Raw genomic sequence first — 17,871 nt, forward strand, 5'->3', positions numbered from 1 at the left:
TGTGGCATGAATGGAGGGTTTGTAGGGTTTTGAGTACTTCCACCATGGTTACTCATCTTCAAACTTGTTTCAAACTCCCTGGCTGCTTGGTTGCCTCTGCCACACCATTTGGAAGCTTTTCTTTCTTTTGTTGGACAGACATTAAGCCAAACACTTAGCCAACAAGGAAGAAATCAGTCACTGTCACTGTCCTTTCACTGTCTTTTGACAGTCACCTGTTGTCTTCACTTCAAAACCTGCACAAGGGAGTATTTGCATAGAGAGAATACCTCAAAGAGGTCTGAGAAGAATTAATATAACTCCAATTACACTACCCTTAGTATTCCAAGGCATGAATTATGCTTTGTAGCATTCCATTAAGCAAAATGACAACAACTTTCCCAAAAATAGTGAACTCATTGTTTTGTCTACAAAAAGGGAAAGATTACAAGGTAATAACTATTCTAATACATCAAAATGGTGCTTCAATTCTTGGTCACATGTCTAGACCATTTTTACAAACATTTTCTCACTCAATTACCTTTGAGTGCAAACTTTGAGTCTTTATCAAGTTACTAACCAAATGACAAACACTTGCCTAGTAATCACTCAATAGCATCTTCAAACCATTCTTCTGGCACAAAAGGAAAGATATATACATTATATACAAAGGGATCAACTTGGTAGAATCCATAGGATGGATCCCAAACCTGGATCAACCAAGTTGATGCATCTTGCAACTCCAAACCCCTGGCAGGGTAGCAGATGCACAGTTTACAAAACTTTTTGAATAAGCACTTTGCAAAGGAAAAATTAATGGAAAAATTACATGAGAAGTCTTAACACAACAACATCTCAACTTCCAGAAGGTATAGTACGAATTGTACAGCTACAGTACGGACTGCCCCTCAAAAAGGAAGAAAAACAATCATAAAAGCAAGAAAACACTTGATTTCTATTGAGTTCCACTTGTAAGTACAATCACCAACCCTTTCCAAGGAAAAGGGAGGCCTTATATAGTTTATCAAGTTGTTTTCCACGCCCTTGTATGGACAAGAGGCTTCAAAATTACATTTTGCAAGAAAATAACAATTTTTGACAACTTTCTTAAGCCAAATGACAACTTTTCTTGCTCCAAGATGCATTTTTCACAATCTAACCTCATCAACTTGACTAAAAAACTTAGACATTCTTAGAAAAACTAAACAAACATGTTTCAATGCTCTTGAAACCATTAGGAGACCTTTTTGGCCATTTTTCATATTTTGGCCAAAAATTGTCAACTCAAGGCCTGAAATGCAAGTTTTGATCTCTCAAGCCCAAAATGAGATCAAACCACTACAAATGACTCAAAACAACCTAAAACAAAAAAAACAACCTAACACAAGACTTTACAAACATATAAGCATGAAATACCCAAAAATGGAGTTTTGACTCAACTAGGTGCTCCTGCACCATTAGGCCTTGGTCATAAGGGTGACCAAGGGTCGTCAATATTTAAGAACTTGGGCACATAACTATTTATCCCTTGGTAATGTTGGATCCAAGCACAAATCCTTGGGATTTAATAGACTCCCCTCCCTATGCCTTTTTTCTCAAATATTTGTTTTATTAAATTGAACATAAATTTTACATAACAAGTCAAATTTTTGAAATTCAAAAACCTTGGAAAGATGGTTTTGAGCTCTTTGTTGTAGATTGAGTGAATTTTTCTAGATTTTGCATTAAAAAATGGGTACATTCATTCCAAATCAACCTTATCTTTTGAATTTTGAATGCACATAGGTTCTTCATACTAAATCATTATTAAGCACTTTTTTAAAAATATATGAAAAACTGAGGAATTTATTGGTACTATTGTGTATGAAAAGTGAACCACTATGAAGGGTAATCAAACCGTTCATGGATTTAGGTTTAAACCCTCCACTTGAGTAAGCCTTGAAGTAACTATGACCATCAATTTTACCCATTAATTATCTAAATGTGTATTTTAACAGAGCATAGAAATTATATAAACTTTTTAGATTTTAGAAACTAAAAGGGTAGACCACATAGGTCCTTTGGACAATTCGACAAGCTATATGTCCTTGATGAATGCACAATGGACAAAAGACAACATAGCACAATGGTGTCAATATTGATAGAAAACTAGAATTGTAATAGAAGACACTCAGAAGTACACACAACATTCCAAAATTCTAAAAACAATAAAATAAAGCTAGACAATGATTTAAAGAGCTTGAAACAAAAGTACTAAATGTGGTAAAATAATTAAATGACAAGGGAAAGAAAGTAGAGATTATTGGCAATTGACACTCAATTGGTTGGTTTCACTATGTTGTCATTGATGGCAATATGGTATTTTTTTATGTTTAGTTGTGTACCGACAGGCACTTCACAGACACTACATCGGCAGGGTCAGGACAGAAGGATTTCTTTGGCTACCAGCAATGCAAGCCGACATCTCTTGGATCTGGCATCGACAAGTTTTTTATATATTCATGCATTTATGTTATCTAGCCAACATGTAATTTGATATTGTAATTATCTTTGTAAGCTGACATAAGGCATGATAAGTTGTATAGGATATATAGGTCAGTTGTATTAGATCATTTTGATATAGATATGGTGATGGATATGCGAATGTGATATAACGCGAAATATATCAGAGAGATTAGGTATGTGGGGTAAGTGCACAAAGATGGTGGTCAAAAAGGGGGGTATAAGTGGACACTTTTTTTCTGAAATCAAGTGAACTTGAACTTGGAGGCAAAATTTGAAAGTCATCCACTCAAGATATGAAGATAATCAAAGAACAAATATTGTAGGACTCCGAATCTAGTTTCCAAACTACTAAACTTTTTAAAAATTGGATAATATTAAGGGGGTCAAATCCTTCGCGCACAAAAAATAGACCCTAATTTTTTCTGAAAAACATAACATATTGTTTGACGTGTGCATGAAAAACGTCATAGTTATATTTAGTATTTTGACAAATCCTTTGGCAGAAAGATAGTTAAGAGTGAGCACTAGAAGATGTGTATTTTTTTTGTAATTTTTTGTTGAGTACTTTTTTTTATGATTTTTCCAATCGAGCACATCCTGAAAAATTAGGTACTTGTTTGTGTGCAAAGCATAAGTTGCACTAAACAAATAAAAAATACAATTTTTTTTTTTAAATTGTAAAGAATCAAGTGCACTACAATAATATATAAAGTTTTTTAAATTTAGATAAGTATATCAAAAGTTATTAAAAAAATGGCGCACCTATGTCTGTGAGAACTATGGAAACACTGGTAAAATAAATTCAATAATAATATGTTATTGTTGTTCAAATTGAAAAAAAATTATATGGTTAGAAATCTAGAAGATGGGTGAAAATATGGTGGTAATTTTAGAAATACCCACTTGATGAAGTGTAAACCTGATGATGACAAAGTCGATAAACCAAGTTGATAAAATAAAACACGTCATAAATGAGAGAAATGGAGGGAAATCAAACTTCTAAACAGTAGCTTTGTCATTTAGGCCTATTTCCAAGCCTAAGCAGTCAAAAGCACATACGGGGTACTTATGGTTTAAAAAGAGCGTATGGGGTACTTATGGTGTAAGAAGCGCGTATGTGCTCTTTTTACTATAAATAGTGTGTACGTGCTCTTTTTACTATAAGCAATGCGTACGTGCTATTGTATAATATGATATTGTATATATAATATGTGTATACATATAATATAATATATGTGTGTGTGTGTGTGTGTATATAATAATATATAATATATTAAGTATATATATAGACACATATAAGTGTATTGTCTCCCCCTCTCAAACGCATACAAGGTGCCTCTCTCTCTCTCTCTCTCTCTCCCTTCCTCCATACCCCATCCCTCTCTCTCTCCCTCCCTCTCTCCACTTCTCCCTTCCTCCATACCCCATCCCTCCCTCTCTTCCCTTATCCCTTCCTCCATACCCCATCCCTCTCTCTCTCGCTCTCTCCCCTTCTCCCTTCCTCCATACCCCATCCCTCTTTCTCTTCTTCTCTCCCTCCCTCCCTCCATAACCCACTACAACTATGTCTACACTTCTATAGAAGTAAGTGAATTTATTTCTTGTCTACAACTTCCTCTTTGATTTTTATCATGTATGCTCTCCTAAGAAAATTGACTGATGGATTTGTGTGTGTATATTGAATAGGAGGATTAGGGTTTGAAATTGAACCATGGGTGCATTACCATGACAAACAAGGAAACCTACAGCAATATTCTTCTCGAATGTGTTTTTAATGAGCAGAGCAGATGTGGAAAATAGTGTCAACAAAGCAACATGATGAGTCAAAGTACCTGCAATATGTTTTTCAGAAGAAAACAACTGGTAGGAAGAGAAAGAGGGAGAGTAACACAGATGATGTCCTGGAGAATGATAGTAGTGGGTATGCAAGAGTTCCCATGTTGTTACACAACTCTTGTCACCTAAAGAAATTAAAGTTTGTTGTATGCATGGCAGTGGTAGTATATGATGATCATCACTTGTCAAACGAATTGGAATGGTACATACCCGTGAAAGAAATCAAGTGTATAATTCCTATAGTCACAATCAAGATCAATCCTATAACCTTGCAAATTTAATAGCATCATATGTTTTAGAACTTAGGTAGTACTCTTAGGGTTAGTTCAAGCTATTACACTCTATTTTTAGCAAAGCCTCATTGTTTGTTCTCTTGGAGTCTCTCTTATGCTGACAATGGTCTAACTTAGCTATATCAAAACTAAACTACTGATGTTCTATTCATAACTTTAAATTTAACGGATCATTTTATTAGCCCACCATATGACCCCTTAGGTGTCATTAGAGGTCGTATTGTTTCCTAGGAGGTCATATGGTGTCCTGTGACCCCTTAGGACACCATATGACCCCTTAAGACACCATAGGACCCATAACAACACCATGTGGTGTCCTAAGGGGTCATAGGATGCCATATGACCCCTCGGGACACCAATGACCCATAACAACACCATATGGTGTTCTATGACCCCTTAGGACACTATTTGGTGTTGTTATAGGTCCTATGGTGTGCTAAGGGATAATATAGTGTCATATGACCCCTTAGATGTTGTTAGGGGTCATATTGTGTCCTGGATTCAATCTCTCTTCCTCTCCCTCCCCCTCCTTCTTCTTCTCTCTCTCTCTCTCTCTCTCTCTCTCTCTCTCTCTCTCTCTCTCTCTCCTCTCTCTCTCTCTCTCTCTCTCTCTCTCTCTCTCTCTCTCTCTCTCTCTCTCCTTCTCCCTTCCTCCATACCCCATCCCTCTCTCTCTCGCTCTCTCCCCTTCTCCCTTCCTCCATACCCCATCCCTCTTTCTCTTCTTCTCTCCCTCCCTCTTTCTCTTCTTCTGTAATTCCTATAGTCACAATTGAGATTGGTCCTATAACCTTGCAAATTTAATAGTATCATATATTTTAGAACTTAGGCACTCTTAGAGTTAGGTCAATCTCTTACACTTTCTTTTTAGTGAAGCCTCATTGATTGTTCGCTTGGAGTCTCTCTTATGTTGATAATGGTATAACTTAGCTATATCAAAACTAAACTACTGATGATCTATTGTATGATGTTCTATTCATAACTTTAAATTTAATATATCATTTTATTAACCCCATATGACCCCTTAGGTGTCATTAGAGGTCATTTTGTTTCCTAAGAGGTCATATGGTGTCCTGTGACCGCTTAGGACACCATATGACCCCTTAAGACACTATACGACCCATAACAACACCATATGGTGTCCTAAGGGGTCATAGGATTCCATATGACCCCTCGGGACACCAATGACCCATAACAACACCATATGGTGTTCTATGACCCCTTAGGACACTATTTGGTGTCGTTATAGGTCCTATGGTGTGATAAGGGATAATATAGTGTCATGTGACCCCTTAGGACACCCTATGACCCCTTAGATGTTGTTATGGGTCATATTGTGTCCTGGATTCGATCTCTCTTCCTCTCCCTTCCCCCTCCTCCCCTCTCTCTCTCTCTCTCTCTCTCTCTCTCTCTCTCTCTCTCTCTCTCTCTCTCTCCTTCTCCCTTCCTCCATACCCCATCCCTCTCTCTCTCACTCTCTCCCCTTCTCCCTTCCTCCATACCCCATCCCTCTTTCTCTTCTTCTCTCCCTCCCTCTTTCTCTTCTTCTGTAATTCCTATAGTCACAATCGAGATCAGTCCTATAACCTTGCAAATTTAATAGCATCATATGTTTTAGAAATTAGGAAGTACTCTTAGGGTTAGGTCAAGCTCTTACACTTGCTTTTTAGCGAAGCCTCATTGTTTGTTTGCTTGGAGTCTCTCTTATGCTAACAATGATCTAACTTAGCTATATCAAAACTAAACTACTGATGTTCTATTGTATGATGTTCTATTCATAACTTTAAATTTAATATATGATTTTATTAGCCCACCATATGACCCCTTAGGTGTCATTAGAGGTTGTATTGTTTCCTAAGAGGTCATATGGTGTCCTGTGACCCCTTAGGACATCATATGACCCCTTAAGACACCATACGACCCATAACAACACCATATGGTGTCCTAAGGGGTCATAGGATGCCATATGACCCCTCAGGACACCAATGACCCATAACAACACCATATGGTGTTCTATGACCCCTTAGGACACTATTTGGTGTCGTTATAGGTCCTATGGTGTGCTAAGGGATAATATAGTGTCATATGACCCCTTAGGACACCCTATGACCCCTTAGATGTTGTTAGGGGTCATATTGTGTCTTGAATTTGATCTCTCTTGCTCTCACTCCCCCTCCTTCTTCTCTCTCTCTCTCTCTCTCTCTCTCTCTCTCTCTCTCTCTCTCTCTCTCTCTCCCTTCTTCCATACCCCATCCCTCTCTCACTCACTCTCTCCCCTTCTCCCTTCCTCCATACCCCATCCCTATTTCTCTTCTTCTCTCCCTCCCTCTTTCTCTTCTTCTGTAATTCCTATAGTCACAATCGAGATCAGTCCTATAACCTTGCAAATTTAATAGCATCATATGTTTTAGAACTTAGACAGTACTCTTAGGGTTAGGTAAAGCTCTTACACTTGCTTTTTAGAGAAGCGTCATTGTTTGTTTGCTTGGAGTCTCTCTTATGCTGACAATGGTCTAACTTAGCTATATCAAAACTAAACTACTGATGTTCTATTCTATGATGTTCTATTCATAACTTTAAATTTAATATATCATTTTATTAGCCTACCATATGACCCTTTAGGTGTCATTAGAGGTTGTATTATTTCCTAAGAGGTCATATGGTGTCCTTTGACCCCTTAAGACACCATATGACCCCTTAAGACACCATACGACACATAACAGCACCATATGGTGTCCTAATGGGTCATATGGTGTTCTATGACCCCTTAGGACACTATTTGGTGTTGTTATAGGTCCAATGGTGTGCTATTTGGTGTCATTATAGGTCTCTCCCTTCTTCTCTCCCTCCCTCCCCCTCTTATCTCCCTCTCTCCCTCCCTCTACCTCTCTCCCTCTCTCTACCTTCCGTCCCCTTCTCCCTCTCTCCCTCTCTCTCTCTCTCCCTCTCCCTCCTCCCCCCTCCCTCCCTCTCCCTCCTCCCCTCCCTCCATCTCCCCCCCTCTCCCTCCTCTCTCTCCCTCTCTCCCTCTCCCTCCTTCCCTCCTTATCTCTCCCTCCCCTCTACTCTCCCTCTCCCTTCCTCCATATCCCTTCTTCTCTCCCATGCTCCCCCCTCTTCTCTCCCTCTCTCCCTCCCTCTACCTCTCTCCACCTTCCCTCCGTCCTCCCTCTCTCCCTCTCTCTCCCTCTCCTTCTCTCTCTCTCTCTCTCTCTCTCTCTCTCTCTCTCTCTCTCTCTCTCTCTCCCCTCCTTTCTCCCTCCCTCTCCCTCCTTACCTCTCTCTCTCTCTCTCTCTCTCTCTCTCTCTCTCTCTCTCTCTCTCTCTCTCTCTCTCTCTCTCTCTCTCTCTCATCCTCCCCCTCCCCCTCCCTCCCCCCCTCCTTCTTCTCTCCCTCTCTCCCTCTTTCCCTTCCACCCCCCCTCCTCTCTCCCTCCCCCCTACTCTCCCCCCTCTCCCTCTCTCTCTCTCTCTCTCTCTCTCTCTCTCTCTCTCTCTCTCCCTTTTCATTCACATTTTTTCTACTATCAATAGTGTGTACGAGGTACTAAACCTATTAGTTCACTGCCCTGCCATAACTTTTTTAAGGCGTAGGAGTGCATACATGGTACTTATTACTTGTAAGCACATATAGGGTACTGAGCTTATTATTCGCTACCCTGTGATAACATTTTTTAAGCTTAGGAGCACGTACACGCTACTTATTAGTACAAAATGGAAAAAAATACCATTGGGCTTGCCAACATTTTATGGACTAACACTGCATACGCGGTTATTAATGTAGCACGTACGCGGTACATAGACATAGTTTTAGTTGCCCAAGAGCCTCGATGGCCCCAAAAGAAGTTTTTGAGGTCATTGAAGGCCCCACTGGATCTGTGTCTGCACTTCTATCACTGTTTTATACATAGAAGTAAGTGAATTTTTTGTTTTTGCATGATTTCAAATAATTGAATTGTTGTTCTTATTAGTTTTGTCAATAGTATTGTGATTGTTTAATAGTTTGATTCCAAAAAATAGTGATAAGATGCATATTTATGGTTATTTGTTTGTTTATGAACTTTTGTTTACATATATATGTAATATGATTCTATTTAGGACAACCAATATCAACCATGGGAAAGAACAAGCAAGGAATGATGGAACAACAAGAGGTTGAAAAGAAAAGACAAAGGCAACGCATGAAGAAATTACGTGACATAAGAACAATGGGAGAAGAAGGTATGTCATCCTCAACATCTCAACTTGATTTACCAAATGAACATAATGCACCTAATGCAATTGAAGAAGAGACATTTGATTTACCATATGAACTTAATGCAATTGAAGAAGATACTGCATTGAATAATCAATTAAATGATAGACATACACCTTCTTTATTTGATGAATTGAGTGTACATAATGCACCGATGTTAACACCTCCTAGAATCATTCGTAGGAAACCAAAGTATCTAATTGACATTGATGAGAATATATTGAATCCAATGCCCAATAAAATGAATAAATGAACTTGTAGGAGAATGGTTAAAAGAATATGACAAAACTATTTTGAAAACTTAAATCAAACCGCAAGATGTCAACTAATTGTTCAAATGATTAAAAATTTAAATTTTAGAGAGAATGAAAATTCTAGGCCTAAGATCATCTGAAAGTAACAATGAAAGAACTATTGTGAGAAATCTATTTGATGCATATCAAGCTATTGGTTCAAAATCATGTACTAAATATTCTAATGCTACTCGACGTGTCATTACATCAACCATAATGAACAAGAAAATAAAAAAAGATCGTTTGATAAGCAAAACAATTAAGTCATTAAACGTTAGTAGAACAACATTAAGTAAAGAATTAAAGAGGTGGGAAAAAATAGAGGAGCCTAACAATAATTCTCTTTGGGCATTCTCGAGTAGACTACCACGCAAAGACAAGGTTGTTGTTGATGCACTAATAACATTAATTGAAAATTTTTGACATGACAACACAAGAGTTTCTCCCAACCAAAGAGATGTTGTTAGAAGGCGAATTGGGTCTAAAAATCTTGAGCCACATGCCAAACACTATTTGGATATGACTCAAACTAAATTTTATGAAAGATTCCTTCAAAAGTTTCCTCAAATAAGAATTTTTCAAAGATTTTTTGAAATGACAAAACCTTTTTATATTAAGATTAATCATGTACGCACTACGTGTTGTTGTAGGATGCATATTGAATTTTCCATGCACCATGATATTTTTCATCATATTTGTTCTACTTTGCACACTAATGATGTTTTGTAGGAATGCAATATACAAGCACCTCCTAAGTCGACAAGAGAATTTATTTCAAGTGTGCTATGTAATAGACATGATGATTGCATTTATTATAAGATGCCTTATTTGGAAGGTTCTTGTGCTATATGTGGTGGTTTACAATGTTTACCAAGATGCATAAATTTGGAGAGCACACATGAAATTGGTACGAAACTAGTTTCTTTCGAAAAATACAAGACAGTCACATATGGAGTTAAAAATGGAAAAGATTTGAAGAGATGTGATTTAGTAAAAAATGATATATGTGTAGCTGAATTTACGAAAATGTTTCAAGAGAAACTAGTTTATGAGTAAATAATGCATACACATAGAGCTCGATGGTTAGATGAGCAATTCAAGTTATGTAAGGACATATTTCCTCTTGGCACCATTGTCTCTATCATTGATTTCTTTGAAAATTATACACTACAACCTCAAAATGAAGTGCAATCTATGAATTATCACTCTACACAAGTTTCTATTTTTGTACACATAGCATTCATGCATGCAAATGATAGCATAGATGAGGATAGAAAGGTTGTAAGAGAGTATCACTTCTACATAAGTGATGATCATACTCATTCATCAGAGTTTGTACAAGGATGATTTAAAGTTTTCTATGATAGTTTAAGGGAAAGGAACATGCGATACAGCCGACACTTAATATGGTTAGATAATTGCACCGCACAATTCAAGAATGCAAGGATGTTTTATTAGTTGACAAGGATGCATATGACAAGCAGTGTACAATTTTTTTGGAATTTCACTAAGGCTGGACATGGTAAGGGAGAGCACGATGGTGCAGGAGCATGTGTGAAAAGAGACCTAGCTAGAGAAGAATTGAAATACAAAGGTGGTGTTGAGTTGATAGATGCAGAAACAATTATGCGATGGTGTAAGTCTACGATGGGTCCAGGTAATCTAGGTACGTCAATGGTTCATAGATATTTTTGGTTGATCACTGAATCTAACATTAAAAACTATCTAGATTGTTGTACAGTTGCAGGATCAAGTGGCATGCACTCATTTATGAGTTCAAATTCAAGTTCACTGGTAATTTATACTAGACAGATGGTATGTTTTTGCTCTTCATGCATGTATTGTTTGTGGGAAGAATTTGAATCACAAGAGTGGGTTGACAAATGGTCTTGTAGAATGCTGGTTCCCATTGATTCATATCAAATTCCCAAAGCACTATAATTGAGCCAAATGGAGACATCAATGGATTTTGACCATGTATCCGACCTAGTGGATTCAAGTGATTTTTTGAGTTAATTTTTTTGCAAGTATTCTTTTTGGTTCATTTTGTTGTACATCATACTTTATTTTTGGTATTAATTAACACTTTATAAAATGCAGGTCATGTGTATGTAGTTGTTGCAGAAGAGAACAATGAAGAAGGAACAGATTACTATTTGTGTCGTTGTGTTGAGCCAAAAAGAAAATTGACAACCACAATCATTGACGAAGAGGGTATTGAGTACCCAATAGGGTATATTGTCATGACATGAACATGGCTTCGGAGATACCCTATCAAGAATTCTGATGTTTGGTTGTTCGAGGACTTTAAAACACACAGACATATTCTTCATTTCTCTAACCTTGTTGTTGCAAAAAATATTCATTTGATTAAGTATCATGGTAGACCTCATAACAAGATTTTATGGAAAGCTCGTGAATCTGACCACGAGGCAATACTTGACACAATATGGGTTAGAGCCGATCCTGAAAGCTCACTTGATTGATTCTACGGTTCAGAGTAGAATGATTTTGAGAATTTTGTATAAATCATCGACGAATTGTTCTATATTCGTTTTTTGTATATATAAATGCCCATGAGCTTATTTTTACATGTTTAGGGGCATAATTTTGTATATTTAAATGGAAATGAGCTAATTTGTACATATGTACATGCCAAATTTTGTATATTAAAATGGCGATGAGCTGAATCATATATATTGTAATGCCAAATTTTGTATAAAAGCCCATGAGATGATTTTTATATTAAAATGGCGATGAGCTGAATCACACATATTGTAATACCAAATTTTGTATAAAACCCATGAGATGATTTGTAAGACATTTTTTGTATAATCAAATAGCCAAGAGCTGATTTGACCATGTTTAGAGGCAAATTTTTGAATAATATGTGACAATGTTTTGTGACTATTTTGTGTGTCAATGTTTTGTGACTATGTTTTGAGTATATGTGATGTGTCCTTGGTCAAACATGAGAATTCTTGATTCTTTTATAATCATGGAGAATTATTTGAGTCATTATCACATCATAGGGTCATAGATTGAGACTAGATACAATTTGAACAAAAACTGTCATTGTTGTCAAAAAAATTGTCAAAAAAATTGTCAAGCAACTTCTACATTGCGTCGGTAGGGTATGACTCTTGACGTTCTGAAACTTTGGGATGCATGATAGGAGCATGCCTAGTGTAAAATTGCCCACCCGGATGCGCTCGTGACATTGGTTTGTGCACATGATGAACCAAATCAATTCTAGCCAATCCTGCAACTTTGCATTGCATGCAACTGGCGGCTTTTGCAATAGGCAAAAAAATGCTACCAATTGAAAATGGCTCTAAGTCATCAAAAACTGAGATAGGCCATTGTAGAGGAGCCTCACATGACCCCACGGGTTCAAATGGATTGACCATATGTATCTTGGATTGGAAGAAATAGTCCGTCAAATTTTAACAATTTTTTGGACTCATGGCACTTGAGAGATCGCCCTAGTACAGAATGACTCTCGACGTTCTGGCGCTTTGGGATGCATGACAGGGGCATGCCTAGTGTAAAACTACCCACCCGGATACGCTTGTGATGTCAACTTGTTAACATGACGAACCAAATCAATTCTAGCCAATCTTGCAACTTTGCATTGCATGCAAGTGACAGTTTTTGCAGCAGGCGAACAAATGCTACCAATTGAAAGTGGCTCTGAGTCATCAAAAAATGAGATATGCCATTATAGAGGAGCCTAACATGTCCCCATGGGTTCAAATAGATTGACCATATGTGTCCTAGATTTGAAGAAACAGACACTCAAATTTTGATAATTTTTTGGACTCAGGGCACTTGAGAGATCGCACCAGTATGGTATGACTCTTGACGTTCTGGTGCTTTGGGATGCATGACATGGGTATGCCTAGCATAAACCTACCCACCCAGATGCACTCGCAATGTTGGTTTGTGCACACGACGAACTGAATCAATTCTAGCCAATCTTGCAACTTTGCATTGCATGCAATTGACGGTTTTTGCAACAGGTGAAAAAATGCTACCAATTGAAAATGGCTTCGAGTCGTCAAAAACCGAGATAGGCCATTGTAGAGGAGCCTCACGTGACCCCACAAGTTCAAACAGATTGACCATATATGTCCTAGATTTGAAGAAATAGTTTGTCAAATTTTAATAATTTTTTGGACTCATGGCACTTGAGAGATTGTCCCGGTACGATATGACTTGACGTTCCGACAATTTGGGATGCATGACAGGGGCATTCCTAGCATAAACCTTCCCACCTATACGTGCTCGTGATGTCGTCTTGTGCACATGGCAAACCGAATCAATTCTAGCCAATCTTGCAACTTTGCATTGCATGCAACTAACGATTTTTGTAGCAGGCGAAAAATGCTACCAATTGAAAATGGCTCCGAGTCGTCAAAAACCAAGATAGGTCATTGTAGAGGAGCCTCAAGCAACCCCATGGGTTCAAACGGATCGACCATATGTGTCTTGGATTTGAAGAAACAGTCCGTCAAATTTTGATAATTTTTTGGACTCAGGGCACTTGAGAGATCGCACCGGTATGGTATGACTCTCGATGTTCTAGCGCTTTGGGATGCATGACAGGGGGCATGCCTAGCATAAACCTTCCCACTCAGACATGCTCGCAATTTTGGTTTGTGCACATGATAAACAAAATTTGACCATTGCGAGCATGAGGGTGCTCTCGCACCAAACACATATTGTTGTTTTATTCATATTGTCAATTTTTGTTGTTTATATTCATATTGTTGATTACATATGCAAATATTCATTTAAATTTATAAAAGGGAAGCCACCAAATACAACGAATACACAATAATGAACTGAATACAAGGAGTTTTGTAGGGTTAATTCAACATTTTAGAAATTTTATCAAATCATATTCCACGATTGCAATGTTTTATATCATATATTTTTGTTGTTTATATTCATATTGTTGATTACATAGGCAAATGATCAATTAAATTTATAAAAGGACAACCACAAAATACAATGAATACAAAATAATAAACTCAGTACACATTTATTGGATCGAATATTGACATTTATATATATAAAAAAGGCATGTCTGCCAAGTCAATACAAGTATTACAAAAATGTGGCATATGCCATGTCCAAATCGATATACAATAAAAATATAGAATATATCTACATGTATTGGTCATTCTATGACCAAAAATAACACTATATGATCTTCAACTTGTGGTGGATCATCAAAATCAAGCCTCTTCGATGCAATATGCGGCTCTGTAGATGGCTGCAAAACCACAATTCAAAAGGCAAGTTAGAGTTCTTTTGTAGAAAATAGTTCACAATTAACAACATAACTATGCATTTAACTATAATTCCTTTGCAATTGAAAGGTAGATTACCTCATCGGCTGATCTAGGAGCTAATGTCTTCACTCTCCTCTCCTTGTCACTCTTGGGAGTTTTCTTGAAGACATACTTAAATGGATCCACATTATGGTCATACCGCGAAGGGGTCTATTGTAGATTAAATGTACAATTAATACAATGTACTAACATAAATATATCAAAAACACTTAAAATATATAATATAGTGAACAATGATGTACCTATGCCTAAGATGCTTCTCCAATGGACTGAGGATAGCTCACCATCGATGGAGAAACTATCACTATTACCTATACAAAAAATGTTCAAATATTAAATACAATTAATATAATGATATGTATTGTAGGTTAAAAACAATTAATTTTACATATCAAACAAAAGTGTATCAGATCCTGAGATGCTTCTCCAGTGCACGAAGGAGGGTTCGCCATTGATGAAATAGGTATGGATATTTTTTGTATGAAAAAATTATAAGATTATAATATATCACAAGTTCACATGTACGCATGCATATAATCATGAAATCAAGAAAATAAAGTAGAGATACATACCTCTGCCCTCTCTTGATCCACGAGCGAATCAGGTGCATTCAACAAATCCACATAGCTCAATGGTCACTGTACATGTAAAATAGACAAAAAAACACTAATCAATCTACAAACCCCAACTAATACTTGATTTCAAAATTTTCAAACAATTGTACAACTAAAAATGTGTTCAATTACCTTCTTCCCACATTTTGGCGTCTTCGAGGAATTCTTTTTCTTAGGATGAGCCCTAGACGTGGAGGGGGGTACCATAAAAAAACAAATTAATATGAGATATTAGTACAGATAATAAATTAAACATAATTTTAAAAATCTAAAATGAAATGAATTGCATATTCCATCAAAACAATACATAATAAGGGTTGTACAAAATATGATACCATATAGCCTTGTAGGCCAAAATCGATTGCTGAGAGCATGATGTCATCAATCTGGGACATTTGGTCCCCCGTCAACACCTACAAACCAAAAATTGGACCAAGCATTAAAAATAGTTAGTATATCTTGTATTTTTTTGAATTCAAAGTGTACTTTTCTATTTTAACATATTACAAAATTTATACCTTAGGCATCAAAGTTGCAGCTATAGTAACTGGGGGAGGAGTATGGGATACTGCTGCTGCATCCTAAAATGCATATTATTTGTCTTAATTTAAATCGATGTATAAATGAAAATTCAATTATGTAATTAAAAATTTAAAGTGACTGATAAATAAAATGCTATGAATTCAAATCAACACACCTATGTCTGTCGCTCATGGGCAAACACCATGTCCATCAACTCATCTGTCAGCACAAAATCTTTAGTCGTGCGGGCCTGACATCTACTCCCGTAAATCATGCATAGATGAGATGAGGAACCATCTGCACCGGATGCATCATCTATCCCGAGCATATCCTTGAGCAACTGACACACATATGTTGGATGGGCTCTCTGTTGCCACCTAATGGCTCATCATCCAATACAATAGGGTGTGCTAACAATTTCCCATGCTGGATGATGGCACCAGTCAACGTTGTGGCCACTTGAAGAGTCTATAGCTCCATCGACTCTTTCAGCTCTACTGGGACAGCCTAATACACCTTCGGTTTGGGTGCTAGGGGGCTGCGACTCTCCATGGGTAATCGCCTACGGGCTCCAGGTATATCTTGGCCAGAGCCACCACCTCTACCATGGAACTCTCTCATTTCAAAATAATTTGGGCGCACATTGAGCACAAACTCACAATATACTTTTCTCAAAAAATATAATGGCACCTCATAATTATTACAAGGTGGATCATCAAAGACCATCCACCACCTCTGCCAAAAAGGATTCTTCATCTGCACATTGGTACACCAACTTATGGGAAACCTCTTTGCATTAAGAGGTAATGACTGGCCAGTTTTGGGATCAATGAAAAGGGCACATATTTGTTGTTTACTAATTTTTATTTTTTTTACTCCCTCGTATGATAGCCCATCGACATAGAATTGATGACACATATCCCTAAAGCTTCCCCATTTGGTAATTTGTGTAAACCTATGGCACCACTAGCTAATGTTTCTAGGATAGTGGCGAGGGATTGATGATGCTCAAGTTCGGATGTTTTCAATTTAACAATTACTTTATTGATTTTAGATGTATTTTGTCCTAACTGATTAATTAATTGCTCCTGTGTTTCGGGTGTGTGGTCAAAAGGAAGAATTGGGGGTGTATCTTGTGGGTTTTCAGGAGGTGCATTTGGTTGTTCTTGTGGGTTTTCAGAAGGTGCATTTGGTTGTTCTTGTTGTGGATTAGAAGAATCTAGTTTTTGAAAAAAAAAAATGAAAAAACCTAATCAAAACTAATGAAATTAAATTCAAAATTTAAAACAAATTTAACAAACGGGAAAGAAAGACAAAAAATAAACAAAAACTAACCTTGATCCATAGTCTGGAGGAGAAATCTAGCAGTGCGTACGTGCTACCTTCTCTAGGCTCGAACGCAACAAACCTAAGCGCATACGTGGTGAATTCAAATTTTAGAACCGCGTACGCGTTGCTTGTTTTTCCATGTTTTTTTTGGGTGGTGTCCACTTTTCTAACCACCATCTTTGTGCACATACCCTATGAGGATATTTATGTAAGGGTTATTCCGGTAAAGGGTTTAGGGTTTCAGACCAAAACAGACAGAGCTAAAATCGGAACTGTATTTTGGCATAGAAGATGCTATCTTAGCAGTTCAACACTTCTCTGGATTGTAGTCTGGATTTATATGTAGTCAGTGAGGCTCCATTTGTGATTGAGCAGTGTGCTCTAGGCTGTAAGCCTTCCCGCAAGTGCAGGCCCCTTATATTTTGTAATATCTCTTCATATGGCCAGTGGATTGATATTGTGGGTCACAAATCTCACCGTGGTTTTTTCTCTTTGAGGTTTTCCACATATAATTTTGTGTGTTACGATTCTCATTTATGTAATTGGCTTATTGGTTTCTTTACTTCTTGCAAAGAAATTCAAAGGAACAATGTTACATGTTTATCATGTAATGAGGTTGGACATATTGCTAAATTATGTAGAAGAAGAAATCCACCGGTTGGTAATGGAGGATCAAATGAGAAGGGAAAGAGAAGGCTAGTGAAATTCGGCAAGATCATACTCAGAGATGGGTTAGGAAGACTGAAGAACAATCATCAGATGGAAATGAATTAGTTACTTATCCGGCAGAGGAGGTTGCTCCTGCACTAGTAGGTAGCTCATTCGATAACTGAGGCAGATGCCTTAGGGGTAGGAAAAATTCATGAATATGTTGCATATGCCCCA

Source organism: Cryptomeria japonica, chromosome 1 (assembly GCF_030272615.1).
Source record: "Cryptomeria japonica chromosome 1, Sugi_1.0, whole genome shotgun sequence".
In the NCBI taxonomy this organism is placed as follows: domain Eukaryota; kingdom Viridiplantae; phylum Streptophyta; class Pinopsida; order Cupressales; family Cupressaceae; genus Cryptomeria; species Cryptomeria japonica.